The sequence below is a fragment of the Budorcas taxicolor genome, chromosome 3 (genome assembly GCF_023091745.1).
Source record: "Budorcas taxicolor isolate Tak-1 chromosome 3, Takin1.1, whole genome shotgun sequence".
NCBI lineage: Eukaryota > Metazoa > Chordata > Mammalia > Artiodactyla > Bovidae > Budorcas > Budorcas taxicolor.
In genome coordinates this window covers 99502255-99517156 of record NC_068912.1, presented here as the reverse complement: position 1 = coordinate 99517156, position 14902 = coordinate 99502255, and the positions used below count along the sequence as shown (strand labels likewise).

General features: G+C 46.1%; 1 pseudogene; it reads right to left on the bottom strand.

Moving 5' to 3' along the window:
* Positions 1-389: 389 nt before the first annotated feature.
* On the bottom strand, positions 390-14604 carry LOC128044951 (taurochenodeoxycholic 6 alpha-hydroxylase-like; annotated as a pseudogene).
* Between the last annotated feature and the right edge of the window lie 298 nt (positions 14605-14902).

Here is a 14902-nt window from a genome sequence, read left to right as displayed (position 1 = left end):
AGGAAGTGAATACAGGGACAGACAGGCAGGCAGAAGGGGAGAAACACAGGGAGAGAGTAGACAGAATGGAGGAGGGCTGATGATTGGGATTCAGGTGGGCAATGAGAGACATAAGGGGTCAGAGACAGATGGAGAGAGAAGCAGATAGGATCTTATAGACAAGTGAGATGAGGAGGACAGAAAGTTTGCTGGGCAAGAAGCAGGAGATGAGGCAGGCTGGTAGGTGGGCAGATGGAAGCAGGAAGTGGGCAAAGAGGCATGGACAGGAGAGAGATACAGCAAGGCAGGTTGACAGACAGGGGCCCTCAGAGCTTGTGCTGTCCACAAAAGGATCAGAGGATCTTCCTGAGCCACAAGTAGATCCCATTTTTAGACTTCAACACAAGTTTTCAAATGGGCACTGGGACTCTTGAGGGATCTGGTGCCAGTTCAAATCGAAGCAAGTTCAGGGCCACAGCCACCTTCAACTCATTCATGGAAAACTGCTTCCCGATGAAGTTCCTGGGTCAGGATGGGAAAAGGAAGTGAGCAGAGGCTTCTGACACCTGCTGGAGACAGGGGTTCAGGGCTGTCCTCCACATGACCAAGCCATGATCCCTTCCCTATAAGTCACACTGAACTTGCCACCCAGGCCTTGGTCCACACTCTCCCCCTGTCTTTTGACAAAGCCCACCTCTCTAAAAACTAGCCCCTAACTCCCACTTATGCTCTCAGCAAGAAATCCTGTTGGGGAGCACCTGAACTCTAAGCACAGAATCAAGTCAAGCAAATCAGGAAATGTGAATGAGAACTTTGTTCACTGGTTCACAGGCAGTTTCTGGTTTTAGGCCAGGCCAGGACACTCTATGGGACAGGGTGGGCTTCACACTCAGGCCCTCACTTTCTATGGCAGACAAATAGGGGTCCCCATTTCCAGAGAGGACAAGAGAGGGTTGTGCAAGGAATCAGAATGGCAACAAACAACTTCCTTGTTGGGACACGAATTAGTGACCCTGAACCTGCTGGACCATTTGCCTCCCAGTTAATTAATGGATTGGTCTCCTGTATCCCCTCAGCCCTTCAGTCAATCTTCTCTAAATCTTCCTATTCTACTCTAGAAGTGACCCCCTAACTAACCATCCTTTGGTCTCCTTACCTGACCTTTTCAGCCTCCCTGCATCTCCTCTCTCTATTGAAGCCATGGCAGCTCCAGGCCTGTTCTGTTCCCCATCACAAGGAGGACATCACCCAGTGCTACAACTGTATCACAGCTCTCTCTGGATTGTTCCTTACTCATCTGGGTCCTGTCCAGCTGAGAGAGCTTCTTGTTACGTAGGTTGATAAGGATACCAGGGCCTTCAAGGAGGAGAAAGGGACAAACCCATTTTTTCCCCTTACATTCCTTCATCTTAGTCACATAAGACATCTTTTTCTTAAGCTCTGAGTTGTTATGGTAACAATCTAAATTGCCTAAGACTAACTTTCTTTAAGCCCAGAGCTGATGGTTACAGAAAACAAAACAAAACAAAACATATCTTACTCAAGGGTATGTTTTTCCTTAAGCTTGTACTAATGATTGTATAACAGCAATGTATCTTGATCCAGGACATGTTTCTCCTTCTTAACAGGAAACTTCTGACTAATCCTATTATCTTAAGATGTATGTTGTGGGAGTGGGTCTGATAAGACCTCTACAACCTTGAGACATTCTTTTGAAAAAGTATATAAATCTTCTACAAGTGGTTGACCAGTTTTCCCAGCAGCACTTGTTAAAGAGATTGTCTTTTCTCCATTGTATATTCTTGCCTCCTTTGTCAAAGATAAGGTGTCCATAGGTGTGTGGATTTATCTCTGGGCTTTCTATTTTGTTCCATTGATCTATATTTCTGTCTTTGTGCCAGTACCATACTGTCTTGATGACTGTAGCCTTGTAGTAGAGCCTGAAGTCAGGCAGGTTGATTCTTCCTGTTCTGTTCTTCTTTCTCAAGATTGCTTTGGCTATTGGAGGTTTTTTTTGTATTTCCATACAAATTGTGAAATTATTTGTTCTAGTTCTGTGAAAAATACTGTTGGTAGCTTGATAGGGATTGCATTGAATCTATAGATTGCTTTGGGTAGTATACTCGTTTTCACTATATTGATTCTTCCAATACATGAACATGGTATATTTCTCCATCTATTTGTGTTCTCTTTGATTTCTTTCATCAGTGTTTTATCGTTTTCTCTCTCTATATATAGGTCTTTTGTTTCTTTAGGTAGATATATTCCAAGGTATTTTATTCTTTTTGTTGCAGTGGTGAATGGAATTGTTTCCTTAATTTCTCTTTCTGTTTTCTCATTGTTAGTGTATAGGAATGCAAGGGATTTCCCTTGTTAAAACTAGCAACACTCTCTGCCTCCTTCTGATGTCTATGTAAGATGCTTTCTCTGCCCCTTTTGACTGTAATAAAACTTTTGCCACACAAAGCTCTGAGTGACTGAAACCACCTGTCTGGTCCCAAAGTGAAATTCTCTCCCTCAGAGATCATGAATTCAATACAGTTTACTGTAAGCTCTTCTTCCTCAACTCAGCTTCTCTTGTTGTCCCTTCCCCCACCTCCACAGACCACATGCCCAAAGCTCAATCCAGTGACCACCACCTTCACCACCTCTGCTCGCTGCACCTCTCCCCTCCTCAAGGCACCTCAAGGCACCATTAGTGTTAGCTCAAGGACATATCACATCCAGTGTCTAGCACAGCGCCAAGATCTTCTAACCTTCCACAGTCTGCTCAATGAATGAGTGAGTGAAAATGTGGGTGTGTGAATGGTGTCTGTCTTGAGTAGACATGTTGATTTGTTGATAGTGAGCTCTGAGGGAGGATGGCGTTATCCTCTCTGTGTTTCCATCTCCTAGTATAGGCCTTGGCACATGAAGACATGCTTAATATATGCTCTCATATTTAAACAAAATTTAAAGGAAATCAGTCCTGGGTGTTCATTGGAAGGACTGATGCTGAAGCTGAAACTCCAATCCTTTGGCCACCTGATGAGAAGAGCTGACTCATTTGAAAAGAACCTGATGTTGGGAAAGATTGAAGGCAGGAGGAGAAGGGGACAACAGAGGATGAGATGGTTGGATGGTATCACAGACTCAATGGAGATGAGTTTGGATAAGCTCTGGGAGTTGGTGATGGACAGGGAGGCCTGGCGTGCTGTGGTTCATGGGGTCTCGATGAGTCGGACACGACTGAGGGACTGAACTGAACCGAACTGAAAACAACCTAAATGGAATGACAGTATGATATATATTAATTCTGACCTAGGAATCAAGCTTCTGAGTCCCTCTTGTCCTCTAGTGGCAGCTGCATGACATGCAGCCATGTCTACAAGGAAGGACTGGACCCTAGTGCAAATTAAATCCTAGAACCAATTCAGGAAGACAATTGGCTTCAAACCTATTCTGTGAAGGTTGATTCACTAACTGAAAATTTCACAGAACTGTAGATTCAGGAAACAACAACAACAACAACTGGTTCTTACTAAGAAGTTGCAGTTATGAAAGTTACTGTCTCAGGGGATGATCTTACAATTTTCACCATAGTCATTCTGGATGTGTCATCCACCTTAATCATCATTTAAAGTGTGCTTTATATTTACATGCAAGGAACTTTTCAAAGGCTTGTGTTAAATACAAAATAATGGATTTTTCTCTCACAATTGCTTGATTGTCCTCCACTTTATGCTTTTTGCCCACGTTAGACACTGTAGAATTTGGGAGTGTGGTATATAACCCACCATACTACTACTAAGTCGCTTCAGTCGTGTCCGACTCTGTGCGACCCCACAGACGGCAGCCCACCAGGCTCCCCTGTCCCTGGGATTCTCCAGGCAAGAACACTAGAGTGGGTTGCCATTTTCTTCTCCAGTTTTCCTTTAAAATAACCCACCATACATATAAAGAATTTGGGCAACTTGAAAAGGTATCACATTTATATGAATATTTAGTTAAAGATTTGTGAGAGTCCCCCAGAGAAATAGAGAACACACTGACTGTGTAACTTTCTTCAAAGGGCAATTGTAACTGCTCACTAATATGACTTGAACCTCCAGGACAGCTGGGAAGAAGGAAGACAGCTGGGAGTCCAAATCCATGGAAACATAATATATACAATGAGAGGCTGATTGGTGATTTAAGCAGAAAAGGTAGTGCTCTGACTAAGAATGTGGGAAGAGAGAAGAGTCATCTGCCTTTTAAGATAACTGATAATTGCAAAGAACTAAGCATCTGAAGATTAACTATCATGAAAACTTCTGATGCTAAAGTCATACTCCTAAAGTGAGGAAATCCCCAGAATACTTTGAAACAGCCACTGACATGGAAATGTGGCCAGTTATTGCAGAAGTCAGGAGATCAAAGTCATTGTGGGTCCTGAAAGCCTTCTTATACCTGGAGACCCACCTCCGCTTCTCAACACATCAACATACAAGGACAAAACTGCATGTACCACATCTGAATGCAGACAATCACACATACCGGATAGCAACCAGTGACACCTGCTTCCCCAAGTACAGAGGCCTCACCTGAATCCTCCTGAGAAGGGCAGGAAGGCATGGCTGTGTCGAGTAGAACCTGGTGCAAACCGGGATGGGTCAAACACCTGCAGAGAGAGCACCAGGGCCAGGACAGATGGGGTCAAACTTCTTGCGTCAATCTATCAGGGGACAAGAATCCCAGAGGAGGAGCAGGAGAAGGGGTTGGTGTGGAGAGAGCATCCCATCCCCTCCTCCCACCACCATCTTACCTCCAGGTTTGGCCACACCTTTGGGTTGTGATAAAGCCCATAAAAGGATAGGGGAGGATGATTCCTATGGGGAAGGGAGGAGAGAGAGAAGCCTGATGGTTCCCATGCAGCAGTGGGCATGTGCTGGCACAAAGTGTCTTGGATCACTCTCCATCACTCTGAATGAAATGATGCCCTTGCGAGACTGGTGGGCTGGGTGTGACAAATCACATGATCACTGTTTAGGAGTAGGTAACCAGGGCCCAGGACTGAGAAGTTAAAGAATTGGAGGCTTACATATAGGAGCAACTCAGATGACAAGTCACATTTATCAAGTACCATCATGGCCCTTTGGAAATGTGCAGTAGCTCATTTAGTACTCACACAGCCCTCAAGGAAGGCAGTCATATCCCCAGGTGGAGAGGAAGCACCTGAGCCTTGAGAGGTTAATGGATGTGTCTATGATCTTATAGTTAGGAAGTGGCAGGGCTTGGATTCAGGCCCACTGGAAGGGGGGCTGATGGTTGGCCTCCAGCCATGGTAGGTCATCAGATGCTCTCTGCCATTCACAGGAAGGCCTCAAAAAGAAGTCCGTGTGACCCCTGGCGGTGATTTCACAGAGCTCCCTCCTTAGAGCCCATATGGAAAAAACAATCTCTACCTGTTTCTCTCTGCTTTTGCTTCAAGCCTTTACAACTGAAGGAATTAAGAACTCTAGGACTACAATACAAGACCCCATTCAAAGCCCAGCAGTTGCTTATGAGTGTTTGCTGCTTCAGATTCTGCATCAAGCACTCTTCAGAAGTTGTCCATCAGTTCAGTTCAGTCACTCAGTCATGTCCGACTCTTTGCGATCCCATGAATCACAGCACACCAGGCCTCCCTGTCCATCACCATCTCCCGGAGTTCACTCAGACTCATGTTCATCGAGTCCGTGATGCCATCCAGCCATCTCATCCTCTGTCGTCCCCTTCTCCTCCTGCCCCCAATCCCTTCCAGCATCAGAGTCTCTTCCAATGAGTCAACTCTTCGCATGAGGTGGCCAAAGTACTGGAGTTTCAGCTTTAGCATCATTCTTTCCAAAGAAATCCCAGGGCTGATCTCCTTCAGAATGGACTGGTTGGATATACTTCAAAGCAAATATTAACTATCTTGAGGCAGAAACAATAGTCATGCCATTCCAGAACTGGAAGAGCCCGTGTGGGGCTCTGAGGTCCTGTGTGGTCTTGGAGTGGACTTAGGTGAGTGGTGAGGTGAAGTTCATACTTGCAGGTAAGGAGCGTCCCTCATGGAAGGTGATGGGCTTGCTCTACTCTCTGGCTTCCTGGGCACTGGGAGATAGAGTCTCAGTGCCTCCTTGATGCACATGGTGGTATAGGGCATCTGGTCTAGGTGGTCCTTGAAAAGAAATGCATCTAAGGGTGGGCAGGACAGGACAAGCAGGGATTCTCTCTAGCACAGATGGGGCAGGGTTCTTCTGTCTCCTGGACACTCACCAGATGATGGAAGCACCATCCACCAGGAGGCTCTGGATCTCTTCCTGGCACCTCTGCTGATGCACAGGGTGGGAAGCCAGTGTATAGAGGATCTGGGAGATGCCACTGGCTGTGGTGTCATGACCCTTAAACATGAATGTGTCCACTTCGGCATGGAGGTCCTCATCAGAGAAGCTGCTCCCCTTCTGCATCTGTGGAGGCAGGGCCAGAGTGTAGGGTCTGCCCTTCCTATGCACTTTTGCCCAAAGACTCAGGCCTCTCTTGCTCACACTCACTCTGGCAAAGAGGAGGATGTCCAGGAAGTCCAAGTGCCTCCTGCTCCTCACCTTCTCCAGCTCTTCCTCCTTCTGCAGGTGAGCCTTCCTCTCCTTGATCACTGCATCTGTCCCAGAACAGTGGTTCCCAGCCAGAGCTGAGGACTCTGGGGACCCATATGCAGCACCCACCATAGACCCATCTGCCTCTCAGGCCCAGTCTGGGTGCCAGGTGGATGTGGGTGAGAGTGGGACTGGGTGAGCATGTCAGGACTGAGAACTCCAGTGTCATCTACTCCAGGTAGCAATCCCTGCAGTAACACAGCACATGGAGGCTCTGTCTGAATGCTGTTGGGAGGGGGTCTCACTTAGTCATCACCAACATGGTGACTCCTGTAACTCCTTATTCAACACCCGACACCCTGACCTCTGGGTTCCCAGTCCCTGCAGCATGCAGGTGTGTGTCAGATCCTGAAGAGGAAGCAGGAGTCTGGGCTCTGCCTGGGGGTCAAGGCCAAGCCCTTTCACATGTGCCTGATGTAGGTGTGTGGAGCAGCCCAAAAGAAGGAGGAGAACCTGTGTGTTGATGGGCGAGCTGGCAGGCCCAGTGGTTCCAGTGGCCTTCAGGTGTCAGCCTGTAGATGAGGTCTTTCTGGTGGAATATATTTTTCATTCAAGAAATATCAGAATTGTTGAGATCAATATATATCAAAATATATCAAAATATCAGACTGTTGAGATCCCTGACAGCCTGGATGTAGGACTTGGAGTTCCTGAAGGGAGAGGATGCAGAAGAGACTGGAGTTGAGGGAGCCTCTGACCTGGAGAGGGATTAGGGCTCTGGGTCGAGGATTCCTCAGTCAGTAGGGACAGGCAACATCTAGGCATTGTCATTTCTGTCTAACACTCTGAAAACCCTCATTATTTACAAGTGTCCTAAGGAGCCGGGCTTTTCCCTGTATAGGAATCAGGGACCTGTGACTGAGTCAAGAATAGTCTGGGTGGTATTTGACCATGGTCCAAGTTTCTCTGCAGAACATTAATTTTTGTGCTGAGAAACATCCCTGCTGCCCTTACTGGCTCTCAGATAAGTCCTCCCCAGCTGGTGACAACAGGACTCTGCCCTTGAAGTGCCTTCACTGACCTGTCAGTCTGGATGCTGCACTGGAAGCTGAAGGTGCACTTCATGATGGTGTCCAGGGTCATCAAGGAGACATGTCTGAAGATCTCTACATGTGAGTCCTGGCTGATGAGCTCCTCCTACTTGTCTTGTGGAGAGGCAGATTGACTCTTCTCTGCTCTTCCAGAAGGCCTGTGCTGACAAGGCCAGGCCCTCTCTGTCTCTACCTATTTGCATGAGATTTCCTCACTCTCTAAGCAGATGTGTTTTAGCAACTGAGGCTAAACATATGTATGTAATATGATGCCAGTTTCCTATGAATATTTTATTATATAAATTGACATGGTCTCTCATAATATTTGAGTTAATTCTGAATTTTAGCAATAATTTATGATGATAAACATCCTGTGGCAGAGCAAAAAGCATAGTTTCTTGGGGACAAAGGGAGAATCAAAATCGACAGTAGGTCAGGTGATGTCCAACACAAGTAAGCAAATATTTAAAGGCAAGGAAAAGCCTAAGAAGCTCTATTAGGGCTCCTAGGAAGGGGCTTGACTTACTTCAGTTCCTTTCATTTGTCCAATATTAGCTGAGCCCAGGTGGTACCTGGTCTGGATCAGGGATGATGTTTGTGAAGACCCACTGACTCGATGGATGTGAGTTTGAGTGAACTCTGGGAGACAGTGATGGACAGGGAGGCCTGGCGTGCTGCGATTCATGGGGTCACAAAGAGTAGGACACAACAGCGACTGAACTGAACTGAACTGAACTCTTTGAGTGTAGACCTGGTTTCATTTGCTCCCATGAGTGGCTCAGTGCCACACAGAAGCCCTGGACCCAGGTAGAGCCCACTTGAGTAACATTCTGGGATGTCCACTCTTCCACTGAAGCTGCCATTGCTCAAGCCAGTCATGGCCAATTTGTGCTGCTGTCCTTCTTCTAGTCTTCTGTGTCAAAGACTTGAGATGAGACGAATGTGCATCCTGAATAACTTCCTTTCCTTTGTTGAGGAACAAACTGTGGATCCAAGCTGGTGCCTGCATGTTCCTCTGTCCCATTCAGTTTTGGTGAGCACTGTCTCTTATGAAGTTCTAAATTCATCATTCTGGGGACTGTATCTGATGGATGTCTGAGGGACACAAGCATCTGAGAGTGGACTTTGTCAATTGCAGTGAGTGGGAGTGGGTACTGGCAACAAGGGTTGAACTCACCAGCATCCTTTGGACAGAGTGGGCCATGAGTCCCATGTAGGGCTTCAGGATGTCATAGTGGAAGGCTGGGGTCAGCATCCACCAGTGCTGGAACAACGTCTGCCCCTCCAACAGCAGCAAGCCTGTCCCTGGACCACAGATGGGTGTGTATGGGCATCAGGGAGACTGGGGCCAACTTGGGAGGAATGGAGTATGTCAGGAGAAGGCTCATGAAGAGCAAGAGTTGGAAAGGCAGTACATCTCAAGGAAGTGAATTTCCAGTATGTCTGTCCCTAGGACATGATTATGACAGCAGTGAGATAGAAGTGGATAAACAGTAGTGGGGGCGGGGGGGGGGGGGCGAGCAGGTGAATGAAGGATTTACCTAAAAGTCAGGCTGAGAACATTGGAAAGGACAGAGAAGAGATGAAGTAGAGGCTCAGCTTCAGGAGGGCTCTCAGCACTATTACAAAGGATGAATGTTGTATTGGAAGAAGAGAAATAAGGCTTGATTCAGAGATGGAGGTGGTGACCGGGTGCCTGGCAGCAGTTCTCCATTATGCAAAGTGGAAGCTCTTTTTAACCTAACTAGTAGGTGGAACACTGTTGTATTTAAATGTACTTACCAATACAGGGAATCAGGAATCTGTAGATACTAAGAGACTTTGGGCCTGGAAAGTAAGGAAGAAAAGTTGAGGGGACCAAAAAAGTCAGGGAGCCCCCAGAGCAGCTGAGGTCCAGGCCATGGTGCTCCCCTTTCTGGTGCTTGTCAGATGGCAGTCTGTCTCAATATACCTGCCACTTGCCTCCCAACACTGACTCTCCCTGTCCAGATAGTCACTGTGAGCCCAGGAAGGCAGACTCAGTGTTCTGGGAACAGAACATCCACAGGACCAAGAATGGTGAATTGCCATGAAACGTTAGCTCTGTTCAGTGCCTTAGAATAAGACAGAACCTGTGGGTGTACTATAATTGGTGGTGGTTTGGCCATCCCATGACCAAGGAGAGGCAACTGTGAGAGGTGGTCAACCTTGATCAGTGTGGATAGGGAATTGTCTTCCAGATCTGGGATCATTTCAGTTTGGCTGTAATAAGAAGAAAAGTAAGAAATAAAAGAGAAGCCAGCCTCACCCAGGTGTTTAAGCATTTAGAAAGAGTAAATAATGTTGTCTTTAGTCTGGCCGGTGTGTTGAGGTATGTTTGAAAGAGTTCAGGCCTTGATGTCTGAAGGGCCAGTCTCTTCTGGAATTTCACACCCAGGGACATGTATTCAAGGGAAGATTTTCTCCTGCTGAGGGTTTCCCTTTCACCTGACCTCCCCAGGACCACGTTCATACAGTCCGAGTCGTAGATCAGAACTATGGCCATTGTCCCCTACAGCCAGCGAACATGTGCACTCGGGTATGTCTCTACCCTTTCCAGTAGGGCTTGCAGCTCACTGTCATCTTGGAATTGTAAGCAAAGAAAAGACTAATCAATAAAACCCTTCTTTCAGTGCCAGGGCTGGAGTCGTGTCAAGGGTAGGTTGGGGTATCAGGAGGTTACTCTGGATCCATCAGCAGAACTAAGAGTTCAGAACTGTTTCTTATGACTTGAGCTCTGATCCAGACCTTGCTGGCTGTCCACCTTTGATGCTTAGACCAGATTCTGTCCCATTGTTGGGTAGACTTAGGCCACCACTACAAAGTGCTTACAGACACCTACATCAGGGGTTGACTCCATGGTGCACAAAACTTTTGGAGGTCATTTGGATAAAATTTGCATGAGCAGTTAGTGATAATTCATAACACTTGGTAAACAGTTTTGTCTTATTTTGTTTATTTGAAGAAGAAAAAATAGACTATATTTTAAAAATTAAGCTATGATTTAATTTCATTTTGCCATACTGACTGTTATATATCTTCAATACTGTCACAGCATACATGTAAATGTTAATATAAAAGGGTATTTAGAATATATATGGCTAAATGAAAAAATTAAACTATGTGTGTATAATGTTATTTTACATATTGAGTGTGTGCACAGTTGGGGGACAAATTCTGGATGTATATATGAAAATGGTTTTTGCTGGGAGCCAGTGTGAGGAACTCCGCCCATGGCAAAGGTCATGAGGAAGGAGGCTTGGCATACGCAAAGGCGTGATCAAGCCTCAGGAAACCCCCTGTTCCCGAGCATCTACCCCAAAACCAGAGTCTGCTTTATGCTCTCACCTACACCTCTGACTTTACGGGGGGCTCTCCCCCATAACCGTTTCTCTCGGAGAAGGAGTAAGCGTGCAGCTCCAAGGCAATAAAAATTCCTGGGCGTGACAAGAGTGTTTCAGCTTACGGACTGCTCTGAAGGTTATCTAGCCCGCTTGTATAGGTTTGTCCGGCCACATGTGATTGTTTACAGCCTCCCAACCTGAGAGGCACAAGATGTTTTAGACTTACTAAAGGCAAATTCTTTTGGGGAGTTGGAAATTATTAGTATAGTGGGTTGGTTAGGAATTATATTGGTGAAAGGTTTTTTTCATTTGTTGTGCCAATAATTACTGCTAATTCCCTGCCCTGGGTGTGACAAGGGTGTTTCAGGTTAAACCTGTCTGCTGACAGACTAGCTTGTGTGACAGGATTATCCATACTCCTGCCACTACACACATGATTGTTTACTACCTCTCAACCATAAACAGCACAGAGAGTTTTGGAGTATTTTGAGAGTCTTAATTAGCATAGGGCTTTTCTCATTGTTGAGTCAATGATTGCCACCAGGTCTCCATATCCTTAGGCACCTGGGAATATATTAATCAATGTATTTGGAATATAGAAAAGGAAATATAGTAGTTTTAAGGTTAGCAGTACTAGACTTTTTGAGTTAATGGATTTTCTCTTTTGTAATAGATCACTGTACTTTGTTATAGATCACTGTGTCCTTGCTATGTAAAAATGTAACTTTATCACTATCTTAAGACTAAATAGATCTTAAGGGGAACATTGGTGAAAGGATTTTCATTTGTTGGGTTGATGTTTGCTGCTAAATCTCCATGTTCCCTGCCCTTATAATGAATATAACTAGCATATAGGAGAAATAAGTATTAACCTTTAAGCATATAGGAGAAATAAGTATTAACCTTTAAGATTAATCATGTTAACCTTGGGTTAAATAAATTCCTTTCTTGATTGTAACTCACTACACCCTCACCCTATAGGAATGCAACTTTATTTGGAGGGTGGTGCCTGGTTTAAGAAAAAACACCATTGGAGGAAACAAGTTTTTTGGTTATCAGAAAGAAAGGATCATAAAATGTCAGCAGGTCTCATGGCCAGAAGATGATGTAAAACCCCTAAGACCTTTTATGTGAAGCACCTGATTTTGATAAAGGTCAGGACTGCTGACCCCCACGTGACTCTGTATTCATTCCTATGTGTAACAAAAGGTATATAAGCAAACCCAAAAATAAAGAAATCGGATCAGTTTCTGGAAAGACTGATTCCCCCATGTCGTTTCTTTCTTGCTCCCCGTTTTTCTAGCTGAATTCCCATCTGGAGCATGGATGCTATTCCATGTAAACCAAGTTATTCACCCTCTTTTTCTCCACTAATTTTCCTACTACACTATTCGTTTCTAATCTCTGTATATATCTGTAATTAAATATGTACTTTTCCAAGGACGCTGATGCTGTCCCCACCTTTGAATCACCCTGGATCCACCGGGGCTGGACCTCAGCAGGTTTTGAAATAAGATTGTGAAAATAGTTGGATTTTTAATCTCATATCATTTACTAATATTCAGAAACATTTGTGCACTTCCCATTGCCTAGAGGAATCTTTGTAAACTCCTGAGTGTGGACCACAAAGCCCTTTCCTTTATGTTTTATTGTCTCTATTGTTGCCCTTGTAGGGCTGGCCATTCCACAGGACCCATTGCTCTGCCCCCAAGATGCTGCTGCCAGCGCTCCTTGCACTGGCTCACCGGCTCACTCTCAAGGTCTTTGCCTATGTTCTTCCCTCTACCTGGTGGCCCATCCTTTTTGCCACAGAGCAACTGCTTCTCCTCAACTTTGGAGACTCAGCTTTGTTTTGTTATCCCTGGATTTCTCATCAACGGTTGGTCCCCAGCATGTTCCATAGTCAAATTGTCTTTATTTCATTGACTTCTGTGTAACTCAGAGCAACCCTTTGCACTTTTGTATCTGATCTCTGCCTGCACCCTTCTCCCATCAGGACTCAGGAGCTCTGAGGCAATTTGTCTACTGTGGGTCATGTTCCTTCACTAAGCTTTTGTTTACTGAGCATTTACTATGTGCCAGGCACAGATTTAAGGCACTGAACTAGGATGCAGCTCTACATGCTTGTCTGTTTGGAGCCTGGAGGGGAGTGGAGCAGACTGAGAGATCAAGTGGCCATAACAGGAGAGCATCATGAATGTGTGATGGAGGGAAGACGAAGCCTCAGGGGAAGCTTTGGGAAGGGTGCCTAACTCAGACCCGGATGTTAGAAAGCTCTTTGTCCTGAACTTGCTCATTAATCAAATCATCATTTACCAAGATGCTTTTGGGTTACAAAGATGAACCAGAGGTGGGCTCTCTCAGAAGGAGCTCATAGCTATGACATTGCAGATAGAAATAGCTGAATCTAGTCAGCTCTGCCTTATGAGAAGGATCTGCAAAGGACAAAGAGTTTTCCTCTTCACTCATGGGTGACCAAGGAAAATACCTGAGAGGAGATGGCTTGGGGTTGGGCCTTGGTCCATAGAAATGAGGGGCAAGGTCATTCCAGGGAGAGGGCCCATGGGAGCCAACTCCCAGAGGCTGGAAAGCACAGGCAGGTGGGGTGGACCCTGAGTAACCTGGGGTGCAGGAAATTAGGAGGGAGAGAGAGATACTGGGCCAGCCTGCATGGGACTTGGCTGTTTCCAGTTCTTGTCTTTGTATCCACTCTGCACTAATTGTGCATTCAAGAAAGAGAGGCCTTAGCTCTCTGCAACCTGTGATTGTCTCCTGACACTTGTTTAAGCCATAGACCCTTGGTGACCCCTCTCCATCTGACTTTGCTCAGAGATCCCCCACCTCACAGGCTAGTGCTGCCATTGATGAGTGTGGCAATGCTGCCCCTCCAAGCCTGAAAGCTGTTCATTTTCCTCCTTCTGTCCCTCCACACAATGGTCTGACACCACTCTGTGCAGGCTCTGTGCTGGGTGCTGGGGGTAAGGAGGATTACAGGCTCAGTTCCAAGAGTCCATAGTCCAGAGAGAGGACACCAGGCAGGCAAACTCACCCTGTTGATTGTGCAACTCGAATGTCAGTTCTGTTTAGCTGGCCCCATCCTGGAAACCTCACTCCTGTGTGCCAACAACTGAAATCATGAGTTGCAAAATCCCTCAGTCTGATCAAGGCAAGTAGGTTTGTCTTATGGCTACTCAGCAGGTGAGCCTCTTTTCCTGTGACCTAACACTGTCTTAGATTTCTCTCTGTTGTCTCCTGGGCAGTGAACCCATAGGGCTGATTCATCAGATCGATGTCAGTGCTTCCAGACAAGCACAGGACAAGGTATGAATTCACTGACCATGATAATGCTGTACATCCCCGCCCCTCCCAGCCCTTCCAGTCCCTAGTCCAGTTCCATCCTACCTCCTGCTTGTACCCACAGAGCCAGTTGGGAGGAGGAGATGGGAACTGATGAAGGGTTTTGAGCAGCCACTGTCTGCGCAGGTAGAGCTGTGCCACCTTGAGCAGAAGCAGAACCAGGCCGAGCAGGGAGACCACCTGCAGAAGCCCAGAGACACTGCCCAGGGCTCTGGTCGGGCTCAGCTCAGAGACACTCATGATGCAGTGGTTTCTGGATCGCTGACTGTCCCTGACTGTGGCTGACCTTCCTGGAGCACCTAGCTTGGTCTGGGAGGATCTCCCCACCCACATACGGGATGATGAAGGTGAAGGCAGAGCTCAGACCTGGGCATCCAGAGTCGTTATTGGCTTTTTTTTTTTAATTTAAACTATCTCTTTTTTGTCACAAAATGTAAGTGTTAAGTAGTTAGAATAGGAAAAAGGAGTCCAAAATAGCAGTGGCTAAAAGACAAAGAAAGGAAAAAGCCCGTGAAAATAGAACAAAGGAAGGTCCAAG